The 14,264-nt window shown below is 38.4% G+C and overlaps 1 protein-coding gene across 2 annotated transcripts in view; it reads left to right on the top strand.

Moving 5' to 3' along the window:
- Positions 1-14,264, top strand: part of BMPR1B (bone morphogenetic protein receptor type 1B) — a 358,401-nt gene that overhangs the window by 76,132 nt on the left and 268,005 nt on the right. For both annotated transcript variants that reach the window (XM_065596087.1, XM_024099901.3), the window contains exon 3: positions 4,387-4,457. The gene's annotated coding sequence lies outside the window, so the exon portion shown is untranslated. The remainder of the gene's footprint in view (positions 1-4,386; positions 4,458-14,264) is intronic.

The following is a 14,264-nucleotide window of genomic DNA, read 5'->3' as shown; positions in this document are numbered from 1 at the left end:
GTTCCTTTTTAAGGTCTGTGTGACAAATTTGTTTTAAAGCCAGCTCACACACTTAGGATGTAAAATATTCACAGAGTGACTAAATGTAAATACAACTGTAAAAGCAGTGGCAGTTTAATAATAATAAACCTAGATGTTTCAGCACATTAGGCCTAAATTTTCATAAGGGGCTAGGGATGTTGGTGCCCAAATTGAAGCATCTAAAAATCTTGGGTTGTTTTTTTTTTGTCCCCCCCCCTCACTCCCCGAAAGTATTGAACACCTACTCTGAAAATCAGGCCCTTTAGTTAGGTTCAACACCCCAACATCAAGGCACTCAAAACTTCTAGTAACTTTTGAAAATGTAGGTCATTAGTTATTCTTCTGATTGTTAACAGAGGCTGGAAGCTATTTTTCAGCCTCAAATACAGGCCTACTAGACTGCTACAATCACAAAATGAAGTCACTTTCTAGCAAGATACACTTGCCATCAGTGGGTGACTGTATTAATTAAAAAAAAAACTTTTCAAACTAATTTCAGCAGTTTATTCTTTACACTTAATGAAAAGAAGGGTTTTTCATTTAATTTTCAGATGGCAGGGTATGGAAACCAGTCATGGGGCACTGTGGATTAGCTGTATTGGCTATAAACCAGTTGCAACACTTCAGAAGTTCTGTATAAAGATGATGGTGTCAGATATTTTATAACCATAGATGTTAGCTAGATTTTTATCCTTTGCTCTCCCAGCCCCCAACTCTGACAAAGTTAATTTCTTCTTCTGAACAATGTAATAGAACAGCTGCTGGGTGCCCAACTGATAAACTCAGACTTCAAAACATGCAGTTTTAAAACCAAGGACATGCTGTTTGAATCAAGTGATTATCAGAAAGCCACTTCTTTCCATGTCCTTTGTGGTAGCGCTGGCTGTTTCAATACTATGAAGGAAATGATAAATATTTGGTTGATGTTTGGGGCGGAAATGAGGGAGAACCAATCCCCAGGCTTTGAATGTGTGTTGATATGTATAGCACTACTTCAGATAAGATAAGCAGTGGGTATTGTGAAAGGGTTTAGAGAGGCTAAATGAGTGATGTCAGCCTCTAAAGCAATACTGTAGTGGTTCAGGAAATAGTTATAAGAATCAAAAGAAGTAAAAGCTTTGGTTTTACTGCCCCTTATGACCTCTCTTTCTGCCATGTTCTACTTCCCTTTCCTCTGTACCCTCATTCTCTCATCAAGATGCTTCTTCTCAGAATACAAGCATGCTTTGGTTTCTCCATCCAAAATCCCTCCTCCCGTCATCCTGCCCTCCCACTGAAATTACCACTCCATCTCCCTCCTATCATTTATAAACTCATTGACTGATCCATCCTTCTCCAACTTTGTCCTTGATGCTCTTCAAACTGTTTTTCACTCACTTTCTCTCCAGTCATCTGACACTGCTCTTGCTGAGGTCTCCAGTAGCCTTTTTACAGACTTCTAATCCATTCTCAGGGCACTTCTCCATTCTTATCTTCCTTGATCTCTCTGCAGCTTTTGATACTGTTGACTTTCCCCCTCATTCTTAAAATATTATTCTCTGACTTTCTTGCGTCCCTCTTTTCCTTGTTTCCTTCCTACTCGGTGACTGTTGTTCAGAATTCTGTTTAGTGAATCCTCCTCCCCTCTTTCACTTTCTTTGTGGCACCTGCAGGGCTCCATCCTACTATCTCTCTGCTGTATTTCTTTAGGTGATCTCATTGCTCACACGCCTTTGTGTTGATGCCTCTCAAATCTGTGTCTCCTCTCCTGGTCCGACTCCCTCCATTCACGCCTGCAACTCATCCTGCTTCTGATATCCCTTGCAGAAACGTACATTTAGCAGGGCCAAAACTGACCTCTTTGTCCTGTTCTCCCTATCCCTTCTCTCTGTTACTATTGACAATGTTATCATCCATTCAGGCCTGTAAACCTGGGTATTCTCTTCAAGTTTTTCCTCACTTTAGCCCATGCATCCAAAGCCATATCCAGATCTTGCTTCTGCTTTCTCTGTAACATTTTTGAGATGTTGCCTTTTTCTTTTTCTTTTGCAGAAATTTCTTCTCCGTTTTGACCTTCCTCACATCCACGTTACCAATTTCAGGTGCGTTCTCAAAATGCTGCTACTAAAATATTTCTGGCCTGTGGCTCTGACTATGTCGTCCCCTTTTTAGTCTTGCCATTGACTCAACTTCACCAATGATGCTACTCTAAATTGCTTATTTGTTCATTTTCCCCACTGCACATTTTCTTTCACGACTCCACACACAAGGGGCAACTAGTCCACAAATGCATCTGTAAAGCCACTTCTCTATCCTTCTTCAGATCCTTTCTCAAGACCTACTTCTGTCAGGAGGCCTGTGGTAAACTGCTAACTGATAATGGCTAGGCTGGTAGCCAGCAGGGACTATTGATATTAATATCTCCTGTTTTATTTACATTGCATTTCTTTTTAAATTGGATTTAGTGAGCTTCTGCAACTACATTGTTACCTTTGGCTACCTTCTGCAACTCCCTCCATTTCGTTACACTTCCATGTCACATCCAATCTTAATGTAAACTGTATGCTCTTTGTTGCACTAACTGCCTTGTGCTTTGTACGTTCTTGGGGGCACTAACTGCCTCATACAATGTACTATGTGTTTGGAGCCATGATCTGATTAGAGCCTCTTGGCTCTACCCTAATGCCAACAGTAGTTCTAGTAATAATCAGTGCTTAATTTGTGCCAGGGTTTGCCAGGGCTAAGCCTCGGCACCTCTCAACTTGGCAGTTCATAGCCCCATCACCTCTGGGCTTGCTGTGTCAGTTATGAAAGTAAAAAAAACAACAACTGCGTGAGCCCTGGCACCTCTTCCATTACAAATTAAGCACTGGTAATGTTCTGTCATAATTCTCTTGTGAGGCTATTGTCTTGAAGCAACCTCTGTTTTATTGGTGATTAGTTGGAGAGGAAGTAGTATGTATCCCTCTAGACAGATTTTGAACCAAATTGTATTTGAAGAAGTGTGCACATAATGACCAAACAGCTGTTTGGGACCAACGACCTGTGCTGCTATACATTTCTGATCCAGCTCCCTGTCAGGTCTGTGCGGTTCTGCCATCATGGGAGCCGGATAAGGCTTTGATTTGTAAACCTTGTGAATTATCAGTGCTATAGAGATTAATTTAATGGCATATATGCTGGTTTACTCTGGACCTGTGGGGGCTGAGGCATGAAGGTAACACTCATCCATTCAGAGAATACTGGATGAATTGCAATGCATGCATTCTGCCAAGTTCTCTTGGAAGATGAGATGATAAGCATAAATTGCAAAATGTAAATCTTTTCCACCCATAATTGATAGAGTATTGCTAAATATTTTGCCATCCATGTGCTTCATTTTATCAAACACTAGTCCTCAAGTGTCACATTTGAAATACTGTAATGACTATTTACAGTAGAACCTCAGAGTTACTAACACTTCGGGAATGGAGTTTGTTTGTAACGCTGAAATGTTTGTAAAAAGCAACAGAGAGTCCCGTGGCACCTTTAAGACTAACAGATGTATTGGAGCATAAGCTTTCGTGGGTGAATGCCCACTTCATCCAGACTAACACGGCTACCCGTGTTATCAGCTACCCCTCTGATATCTGAAATGTTTGTAACTCTGAACAAAACGTTATGGTTGTTCTTTCATAAGTTTACAACTGAACATTGACTTAATACTTTGAAACTTTATTATGCAGAAGAAAAATGCTACTTTCCCTTTACTTTTTTAGTAGTTTATGTTTAACACAGTACTGTACTGTATTTGCTTTCTTTCCCCCTCTCTCCTGCTGCCTGATGGTATACTTCCGGTTCCAAATGAGGTGTGTGGTTGACTGGTCAATTCGTAACTCTGGTTTTCGTAACTCTGAAGTTCTACTGTAGCTAGCCATGCATAGTCCTTAGATTCTCCTGCAGGTGACGTTATAGTTTTACATGTCTACAAGAAGACAGTACAGGATGGTGGTGGGAGGGTGTCAAATAATTTTCATATGGTGGGCCTGATGACATACCTTGCAATTTGTAGTGTTCCAGTGTGGACTCCCCCTTATTCCCCTGCTGGCATACATTAAATGTTCCTTAGAGCACAAAGATGTAGTCTTGTTTCAAACTTGTTGAGGCTACATCAATGCAGGCTAGCAGGGGAGCTAGAACCCAACACACCTGTAGTGCAGACTCCAGAGTTGTGCAGATAAGCCCAAAGATTCATGGGAATCCAGATGAAACTGTCCTGTAGGCCGCATCTGGTCAGTGGGCCATACCCTTGACACCCTGGTACAGAGTCTTTTTTTAATGGTAGTAATATAATTAAACTACTTTCAGCACATTGCCAATCACTTTTAAATTTTTCTTTGTTCGTAGGGTGGAGTTCATTTCTTTTGTTCCTGGGAGCTGAATAGGAGAAAGGGACATTTCAGGTTAACTTGATAAAGGTAAGACAACATCTATTGGTAAAGATAAAATAATATTCATTATTGTGAGTTTATAGTAAGTTTGTCAATGGAGGTGTGTGATGTGAGGTTTTTTAACTTTGTGCTTTAGCAGTAAGTTAAAGTGAAGTATGTGATAACATAATTTGTATAATGAATGGAATGTGTACTTCTACCACAGGTATCAGTAAAACCCCTGGAGATAAGAAAGGAGGTGTAGATCAACATGATGAAGTGGATATCAATTTGTTATATGATTAGTAACTTCTGGCATTTTCTATACTCCATTGAATTTTAAATATTGGTTTGTTCAGCTGTGGTTCTCTTCATCAAACATTTGCACAGACTGTAAGAGCTCTTGAGTTAGAATTCCATATCCTATAAGACACTTCTTAAAAAAAACGCACAGAAACATGTACCAGTCCTTTGTCTTTTGGTGCATTAATGGATGATAGCATGTTACTTTTATACAAGTTCTCTAAGGACTACGTTGTGACTCTGACTGCATACCTGCCCATGGTTATTAAGGGAGAGTAACCCCCTCTCCTACATCCCTGTTGTTTGCTACCTTGGGACTGCACAGGAGCAAACAGTTACTGTGCATTTGGTAGCCTCCCCCAGACCCTGGGAGCAGGTTGGTGGAAAGGGGCACAGAGTGGGCAGAGCCTTGGCTGTCAGTTGAGCCAGTGCAGGGCTATTGTCATTTGCTGCTGGCCTACAACAGCAGCAAACTCCTACCTCTTTCCTCCCTGGGATGAATGGGAGTTGTGCCTCTGAAAGGTGTGTCTTAGCCACAGTGCCTCCCAGGGCTATTCCTGGAGTAGTACAGCCTACATAGCATCCCTGCATAGGGCTGTGCCAAAAGGCACAATGTAGCCCTAAAATATTACAATTCGTGACTGTACCTCACAATGACCACACTGATAACAAGACTTTGATTTAAAAATTCTCGTAACCCCATTGTCTTTCCTTATTTCCCCTTGGTCTTGTTTGAAGACTGCTTGTAGCACACAACTGAACATCCATATTAGACGTGCATTAGCATCCCCTTGGTTGTACTGCACTATGAATACTCTGTTTTTATAGTAACACTTAATTTAGCTGGTAAGATAGGAAAGCTTAGTCATACTTTTAAAAAGTTCTCTCGTATACTACATAAAACAACATGAAACACACTATTGCAAAGCAATGCAGAACTTAAAGTCAGAAAGTGTGTGTGTGTGTGCGCGTGCCTTTAAAGTCTTAGGCCTGTCTACACACACAAATTATACCACTTTAAATATACCAGTGTATTTAAAGCTGTTCAGTACTCCTAGTGTGAATGGAGTTGTATTTGTCTAAAGTGCCTGGTAAATCTTATTCCTGTAGAAAAGGGGATTAAGCTATAATGGTATAAGGTAGCTGCATACCAGTATAATTGCATCAAAAATTTACTTAGTCTGACTTAAATATAGCCGCAAATGCTCAGAGTTAAATTGCTATCTAGTAAAATGTCAATTAAGTATAGTGAATTGAGGGGGAGGAGGGAAATTCTGCTATAGCAATAACATGGTTTTTCAGTCTTTAGCATTGTAACCTACTGACTGTAAGGTCATACATTCAAATGTTAGTTTAGTGCCGGGGAGAGAGTTGTTGTGTTACCTTGATGAAAAGATACCAGTAGTAATCTGTAAATTAACTAATATTGCCCAAATCTAGTCTCATTCTGGCGGAATTCATGTTACTCTACGTGGGAATTTTGCCTGAGTCAGGATTTAATTGAGCTCATAGCATGTACTTGCTAGAGTATATGATGTGATTGTTTACTGCAGCGAAGTACTCATTTACACCAATATACTAAAATTACACATCTAAAATTCTGGTACCTAATATACTAACTGTACTGGGTACCTAGTGTACTAAATTATTTGTATGTGTCTAATGTGTGTCATACCTGTGCAGGACTCAATTACACCTTTTCATGCACAGGCCTCCATTGGGGGCATTGCGGATCTGATCTGTTCCAGATGTACAGTGGAAGTAACACATCAGAGGGTGCAGCTTACTCTCCCTTGTGCACCCAATTTGCTCTGTTGGGTGTAAAGCGGTGCTCCTACTTTCTTCTTTTCCCTTTTGGAGTGTCATGCACTCCACGGGATGCAAAGGGAGAGCAGTTCTTATGCCTTAGGGATAGCACTTACACTAAGCATATCTTGGCTAATTCTTTGTCTTTTTTTTAAAGAGGTTAAATGGAGAAAAATTGAAACCATAAACACACTTTACATAGTTAAACTTGGTTTTACGTCCACCATTTCTGTCAGCAAATTAAGAACATCTTTAGAGGAAACAATTTAATGGCTATTTTTAGAAGGAGCAAGACACTTATGGGGAAGTTAGATAATCCTTCAAATAGACCGATAAAGAATAATAGTGCCATAATAACTAAATTGCATTCCGGTACTATGGAGATACTGTGATTTCCTTTGCTAATAAAAAACAAAAAATCCAGAGTTATATGTTTTGATTTTTTTGTATTTGCTGTCTCTACAAAAATATGCTGACTAAACAATCTTCAACTCTAGTTGTCCATTGCATTTTGAATAGGGATTGTATAAATTTATTTCCTGCATTATTCATAGTATTGTTCTTTTATAATCTCTAGAGTATTGTGCTGTCAATAAAGACTCAAACTAGTCAATTATTCTTTCGTTGATTATATTTGTCTCAAATGTAAAGTAACGTAATCATTGTTGGCACTTCTTACACCACAGAACCTTGGATCGTTATTGTATCACATGGATATCCTTATATACCCTGAATCCTAAACTGGGATAAATTGGCATAACTCCACTGACTTTAATGCCCATCAGCTGATTGAAAGAGGGGAGTTAACACAAGCATCTAAGTAGCACATTTTATCTTTTCTGGTAAGAATAATTTTTACAATGGCAGTCGCAGCAGCTGCAGGATTGGAGAAATTTCCCATAAAAGTCATTATTTAAAAAAAACAAAACAAAACCCACCATCACTCCAAAAAAGACTGCTCCTAAAAATTAAGTTAACTCATCCTTGATGCCATTAAATGATGGAGAAACACCCACAGACTTTCAATGCAAAAGCAACATTCTGCTCTGACTTAATTTAACTCCTACTTGTGATCATCCAGTGTTAACTCCCTCTCCCATGATAGTCTTTTAAATCAAAAACTCTTTGGGGCAGTGACTGTCTCTATATTCATGTCATCTGTAGCGTAGAACACATGGTTGGGGCTTAATAATAATTTATTATTCTAATTGAGTGGAAAGATGTGGCTTTGGGTGAGTGAGAGGGTACAATGAGGATTAGCGGAGTGGAGCATAGGTCCCTTCTTCCTCTCCAAACATATGCTTTATGCTGATTATGACTCTCTGATCCTGTGGGCAATCTGTGCTGGCTCTCATGTGAGATAGAGTATCTCCTAGACTGCTGTAACTTAATACCAGTGGCATCTGGTACCAATCAATCATATGCCAGTTGAAGATTAGTGCTGTGGAGAGGACTTTTGCCCCAAACACATCTCTTAAAATGATGTGGAGTACAGGAACTTGTTCTGCATGCAGGACATTTTTAGACAGTTAAGGGCAGGGTCTTGCTCCTTGGTACCACTCAGGTGGCGCACAAACAATCCAAATTTCAAAAGAGAAAATGATTCTGTATTTTAAAATAACTCTGTTAACGAAAGGTCTTAGTTTTAAGAAAATGGATAAAATGCCTATCAGGATGAATTATAATAGAACATGAGAATCAATATTTTCTTGTGTTAAAACAACCCAGTGAAGGAAACATAGGAACAGTTGGAGAGGGAAGAATGTATTTGTTTATTGCCAGTAAAAGGATCCTATGTAACTATTCGATCTAACAGATTACCAACTATTCTACCAAACCCTTGCAAAACCCCATGGGAGTGTATACACTGCAGCTGGGAGCAAGCCTCCCACCCTGCCTAGACAGACTTGCACTAGCAGGGCTCAAGTTAGCGGGCTAAAAATAGCAGAGTGGATTTTGTGGCTCCAGCTCTCAATTCTACCTGACCCCCCGAGGGCTCGAGACCCTTGAGCTCTAGCCCAAGCTGGGATGTCCACAGTGCTATTTTTAGCACACTAGCGTCAGCCCTGCTAGTGCAGGTCTGTTTACCTGGGATGGGTGGCCCTCTCTCTGGTAGGGTTGCCAGCTTTGGTTGGATGAATTCCTGGATGTTTCATCACATGACATTATCTTTAATTAAAGACTCCAGGACAATCCTGGAGGGTTGGCAACTATGTAGACATACCCCATGTCATTTTATAACAAGCTTCCTGTATATTTTATCACAGACCTGTTGTAATATAATCATATAAATATTAATATAATTGAGATTCTTCGGAGACTCCTGATGTATATGGGGTGGAAAAAAGAGAAAAGAAATCTGTTACACATAAATTTAGTATGAATCACTCTTCAGATGAGTAGTGAAGAGCAGCACCAGTACTTGGCTACCTGTAAGATCCAAAAAGAAAACAGTTGAATACTCCTGGGTTTAATCAGTCATAGTTATTTGTTTCACATAAGTTCATTCATTGTCACAAGAGCATGAAATCCAAACTTCAATTATTGTGCCCTTGGCAGCAGTGATAAATATTATAAAAACCCAATTTTGTTAATAGACTTTCTTTCATTGTTGGAATAAGTGTTAGTTGTTATTTTTAGTGCAACTTGAAATACTTACCTATTGTGTGTGTATAAAAACAACAAAGAGTCTGGTGGCACCTTAAAGACTAACAGATTTATTTGGGCATAAGCTTTCGTGAGTAAAAACCTCACTTCTTCGGATGCATAGAGTGAAAGCTACAGATGCAGGCATTATATACAGACACATGGAGAGCAGGGAGTTACTTCACAAGTGGCGAACCAGTGTTGACAAGGCCAATTCAATCAGGGTGGATGTAGTCCACTCCCAATAATAGATGAGGAGGTGTCAATTCCAGGAGAGGAAAAGCTGCTTCTGTAGTGAGCCAGCCACTCCCAATCCCTATTCAAGCCCAGATTAATGGTGTTGAATTTGCAAATGAATTTTAGTTCTGCTGTTTCTCTTTGAAGTCTGTTTCTGAAGTTTTTTTGTTCAATGACAGTGACTTTTAAATCTGTGATAGAATGACCAGGGAGATTGAAGTGTTCACTTACTGGCTTGTGTATGTTACCATTCCTGATGTCCGATTTGTGTCCATTTATTCTTTTGCGGAGGGACTGTCCGGTTTGGCCAATGTACATGGCAGAGGGGCATTGCTGGCACATGATGGCATATATGACATTAGTGGATGTGCAGGTGAATGAGCCCCTGATGGTGTGGCTGATGTGGTTGGGTCCTCTGATGCTGTTGCCAGAGTAGATATGGGGACAGAGTAGGCAACGAGGTTTGCTACAGGGATAGGTTCCTGGGTTGGTGTTTCTGTGGTGTGGTGTATTTTGGCATTTAAAAAGAAAACGGTGTATACGTAAAAAAAAAAAAGAAGTAATTTATTTCCACCTGTCTTAGACATGAATAACTTTGGAAGTGCATATAACATATCATCTATATGAATAGTAAATTAAATTCAGACTAGCAATACTATAGTACTGAGTACCAAAATGAAGTAAAAGCCATTCACCTCAAATGAAGTTTTGTATTACAGTGTATGTAAGAAATGGTACAATCTGGGGGGAGGGGTTTGGAAGGAGACTTTAGCTGGAGATGGAGTAGCTGCAAATTAAGTCAGCTCAATTTATCAAATGACTACTGTAATAAAATTTAATATCTCTCTCTGAAAAGGGCAGATTTTCATCAATATTTTTGTTTGCTACTTGTGGGCAAGTTAATTTTTTTTAATGCTTCCACCCAGAGGCCAAATTCAAGTGGACTTAAATACTGTAACTTTGTATAGAACACCATGTGCAGATCTGGCTCCTAAACACAGTAGTGACAATCAGTGGGGGGGGGGGGGCAGGGGGGAGGGAGGAGAGGGAAATTGAGGAGGAGAGGTTGGAGGAAGATAGTGAACTATCAGGAAAATGCTGGAAAAATGCGAGTTAGCTACTGAAAAGCATATGTGGAAGGTCTTGAACAAGAGAGAGAAGAGAAATAAGACTTTAGTTGTCTGAGACTATATTTACTGAATTCTGGCATGTTGGTATTATAATACTGTCTTTCTCAAGTATTCTTTTATATTGGGATACCTTGTCACTGGCATTCACTGGAACTTACGGTACCTCAAAATATAACTGCCTTACCCACAAATGCCTGATGTGCCACTTCAAGATGCCACAACATAAGCATTGTGACAGTGTGATGATTTTTCTTCTTGAAGGACATAATTTAGAATTAGATTCATTGAAGTCAGTGGGACTGAAGCACGTGCTTTTAAAGTTAAGTGCATGCTGTCCTGAATAGGTATGTACCTAAGCACATGCGTAAGTGCTTTCTTGAACGGGGACCTTTAAATACCGGCAACCCTAAAGCATTGTGGTATCCAAGATAAACAAAATTCTTGTGTGTGTGTTGTTGAATATTTTAATTTATGAAATTAAGACATGGCCTGTGTTTCAAGATTTTACATTCTGATTATTACTGGTTCATGCTTCTTTCATGTGATTATTTAAATAATATGTAGTCTGTTGCAGTGACAAATAAATAAAGGAATCTCGGGAGACTGAAAAATGGGAATACTTGTTTACAGAATTATGAGACACAAGTCAAGGACTAAGCCTTCCTTAGAGATCATATTGTTGGATTGAGAAAAATCGAAGTCTCAGGTACATGAGCCAACCCATGGTTGACATTTCGGATTTTTATTTCATCTGGAGACTCACTATGGTATTTTGTTACGTTTTAAATCCATAAGTGCTAATTAGAATGAGCTAATTTTATAATTATTCCCAGCAGACATATAAGTAATTTAGTCTCAAACATGTTTAGTTTGTGGAGACACAATTATTCAAATAAGTGTTGAGAAACAACAAGTAGTTTGTGCAACAGGGGCTTAATGCCTATGTGAAACACAGATGTTTGAAAATGTAGCTACATCTGTTTAAAAGTAATTCAAAGTGTTCTGAGTAATTTAATCTCTCTGTATCTTTCTTTGTGGCCATGGTCCTCTTTAAAATTAAAGGTAAGCAATTATATGTTTGTGTATATATTTCTGTTGACTTTAGTTTAAATTCCAGGAACAAATTAATTATTCAAAAGTAATGACTCAAGAACAAAGTCACGTCCCTTTGAGGATACTAGTTACTGTTATGATGGTGGTCAAGGAGGCTAATCCTGATATAAGGTTGAAATGTATTTATTTATTTTATTTTTAATTTTAAAATTGGTTGGCGTTTATTTCTAAAAGAGGGGGAGGGGGGACGAATCGTTTGGTTCTTCCTGATGTAAAATATCTGAAACATTTGTGAGTGTGATTAGGAGACTGTTGGCAGAGTTCAAAAGAAATATGGTCAACACATTCTGTGTACACACAGATGGATTTAAAAAAATCCAGAATGGGTTATCGTACCAACCTAGGAAGGACTCTTGAGAATGATCAGGCTTGCATTGTAATGAATGAATTCATTATAAAATAGCCAGGGTGCAGCATGACTACTATCAATGTTCTTTAAGTCATTTTGGCATAAGTTCAGAAGGAATTTATTTTTGATAGTGACAAAGGTTAAATGACCGGTAATTCTTAGCTTTTATAAAATGCACCTGAAGCTTATTGCTATTTTGGGAAAATAATAGTAACCATGCAACTGCTACTGTCTAATAGCACTCAAAATATTGTGCATTCTGAGAGGTTTAAGCATTTATTGAACAGTTAATATTTACTTAATACAATATATTAGATTGTTTTTTAATATGGAAAAGGCTAACTAAGTTTTATAGTGGATGTAATTGGCATTCAAAAGTAAGTTTTAGCATACCTTGTTTCTTAAATATTTCAAAGGTGTTTGTTAAATAGAGTTGTATTTACCTTATTACAAACATAATTCTTTTTTCTCTTGTGACAGGCATCAGCTTGCAAAAATGGGATCCTCACACTGTTTATTTTGTGTAACTAACTGTGCAGACTCTGATTTAAAACTACATATTTGTTCTTCTTTTCAGTGCAGTCTTTGCTTTTATTTTCTGAAGCACAAAATCCAGGTGCTATAAGAATGTTTTATTAGTTAGAGGATAATATTTGTGTCAGAATCATGTTAAGCTACTAGTCTTTACTGATCTTTTTTGCTTTTTCCTCTTCTAAAATTAGACTTGAAATGCTGCCTATGTTACTATCACAGATTAAAATTACAATGATTATTACTGGGATTTTCAAAGGGGCCTAAAGGAGCTGGGTATCTACCTCCCATTGAAAGTTAATGGGAATTGGACACTTTGACACTGGTTAGGCCCCTTTGAAAAGTTTGGCCTAGACTCGTAAAACAAATCAACAAAATTGGCCTGTAGTTATACAGCATGAATCTTAAAAAACATGTAGCAAGTGGTTGTGGGTGATATTTTCAGGCTGTTTCTTGCCCGTAATATGACAAGAAATTTTCTTAAAATCTCTAGTATAAAAGTGGGTATGAGCATTGCAGAATGTCAGTTATTGGAATGGAAAATTGGAGTCTAAATTAGGATTATAAATTTGAATCTTTGTCCTTTCCTAGGCAAACTCCCATTGGTTTATGTAGAAAGAAAATACAAATTCTCAGGTCCTAAGTAATAACTGGTTATATTCAGGCTTTTTAGTGAGTTCTCTAGCCAACTTTATTAAGATTATCTGATCACTGATGTCATAAAACATACCACTGTTACAGCTTCATTGAAAAGCACAGCTTTAGCTAGTGTAAATTTAGGGGCTTGAGGAGAAGCCCCCTTTTGAGGACTTCAGTGGGACTTATTTGGTGCATAGGCCTTGGTACATTGACCCTCTGCACGGGTGCATTCCATAAAGATGCCTGGTTGTCAGGTCACTATCCCAATCTCCTTGTTAGGGTGTCCAGTAGAGCTGCTTCTAACTTGGCTAAAGTAGCATTTGTTACTCACTTTCTATTTTAATTGATATCTGCGCGTATGTAAACTTTTATAAGATTTTTTTTAAATTGATTGCTGTATTAACTGGTCCCCCAAAACCTGAAGACTTCATGGAGGAGAGGGTGATGTTCACTATGTGGCTAATCCAGAGCCAATTGATGTCAATGGAAAGACACCTAATGACTGAAGCGGGCTTTAGAACATATCCTGTAACAAACAGAGAAATTTTATCTTGGTACAGATTAGTTTGTGAAGACAAACTGTAGTGATGTGTGCTGTTGTTTTTCTTGCTGTGGTGAGTGATTGTGGTGTGGTATGTGTATTTATTGCAGTCTCAGTGACTAAAAGGTTCTGCCTTTAATTTCTGCGGCAACATGTACAAAATGATATATACCTACTGAGTCAGTTTTTTGACTTTAGATAAGCTCCGTTGGTTAGACAGGGTTAACATTTAGGATTGCCAATTTTGCTTGGACATATTCCTGGAGGTTTCATCACATGATATAATCTTTAATTAAAGATCAGTTTTTAATTCCTGGAGACTCCAGGCCAATCCTGGAAGGTTGGCAACCCTGTTAACACTAAGTTGTTTTTTTTAATTAGACATCAAATTGTTTGAGTTTCTTTGTGTTCAGTATTTCACAGAAAATGTAGTTGTAAAGTTTTAACCACTTTTCAAGTTCTTGTTTTCTTTCTTTGCATTTTTTTAAAGTTTGGCGTTAGTACTTTATTTTCTTTACTTTTATTTTAGACATACTTCACTGGAGCATGGATTTTGCAAT

This window comes from Chrysemys picta, chromosome 5 (genome assembly GCF_011386835.1).
Source record: "Chrysemys picta bellii isolate R12L10 chromosome 5, ASM1138683v2, whole genome shotgun sequence".
Classification (NCBI taxonomy): domain Eukaryota; kingdom Metazoa; phylum Chordata; order Testudines; family Emydidae; genus Chrysemys; species Chrysemys picta.
The sequence above is the reverse complement of the archived record's forward strand: the minus strand, read 5'-3'. Positions and strand labels throughout refer to the sequence as shown.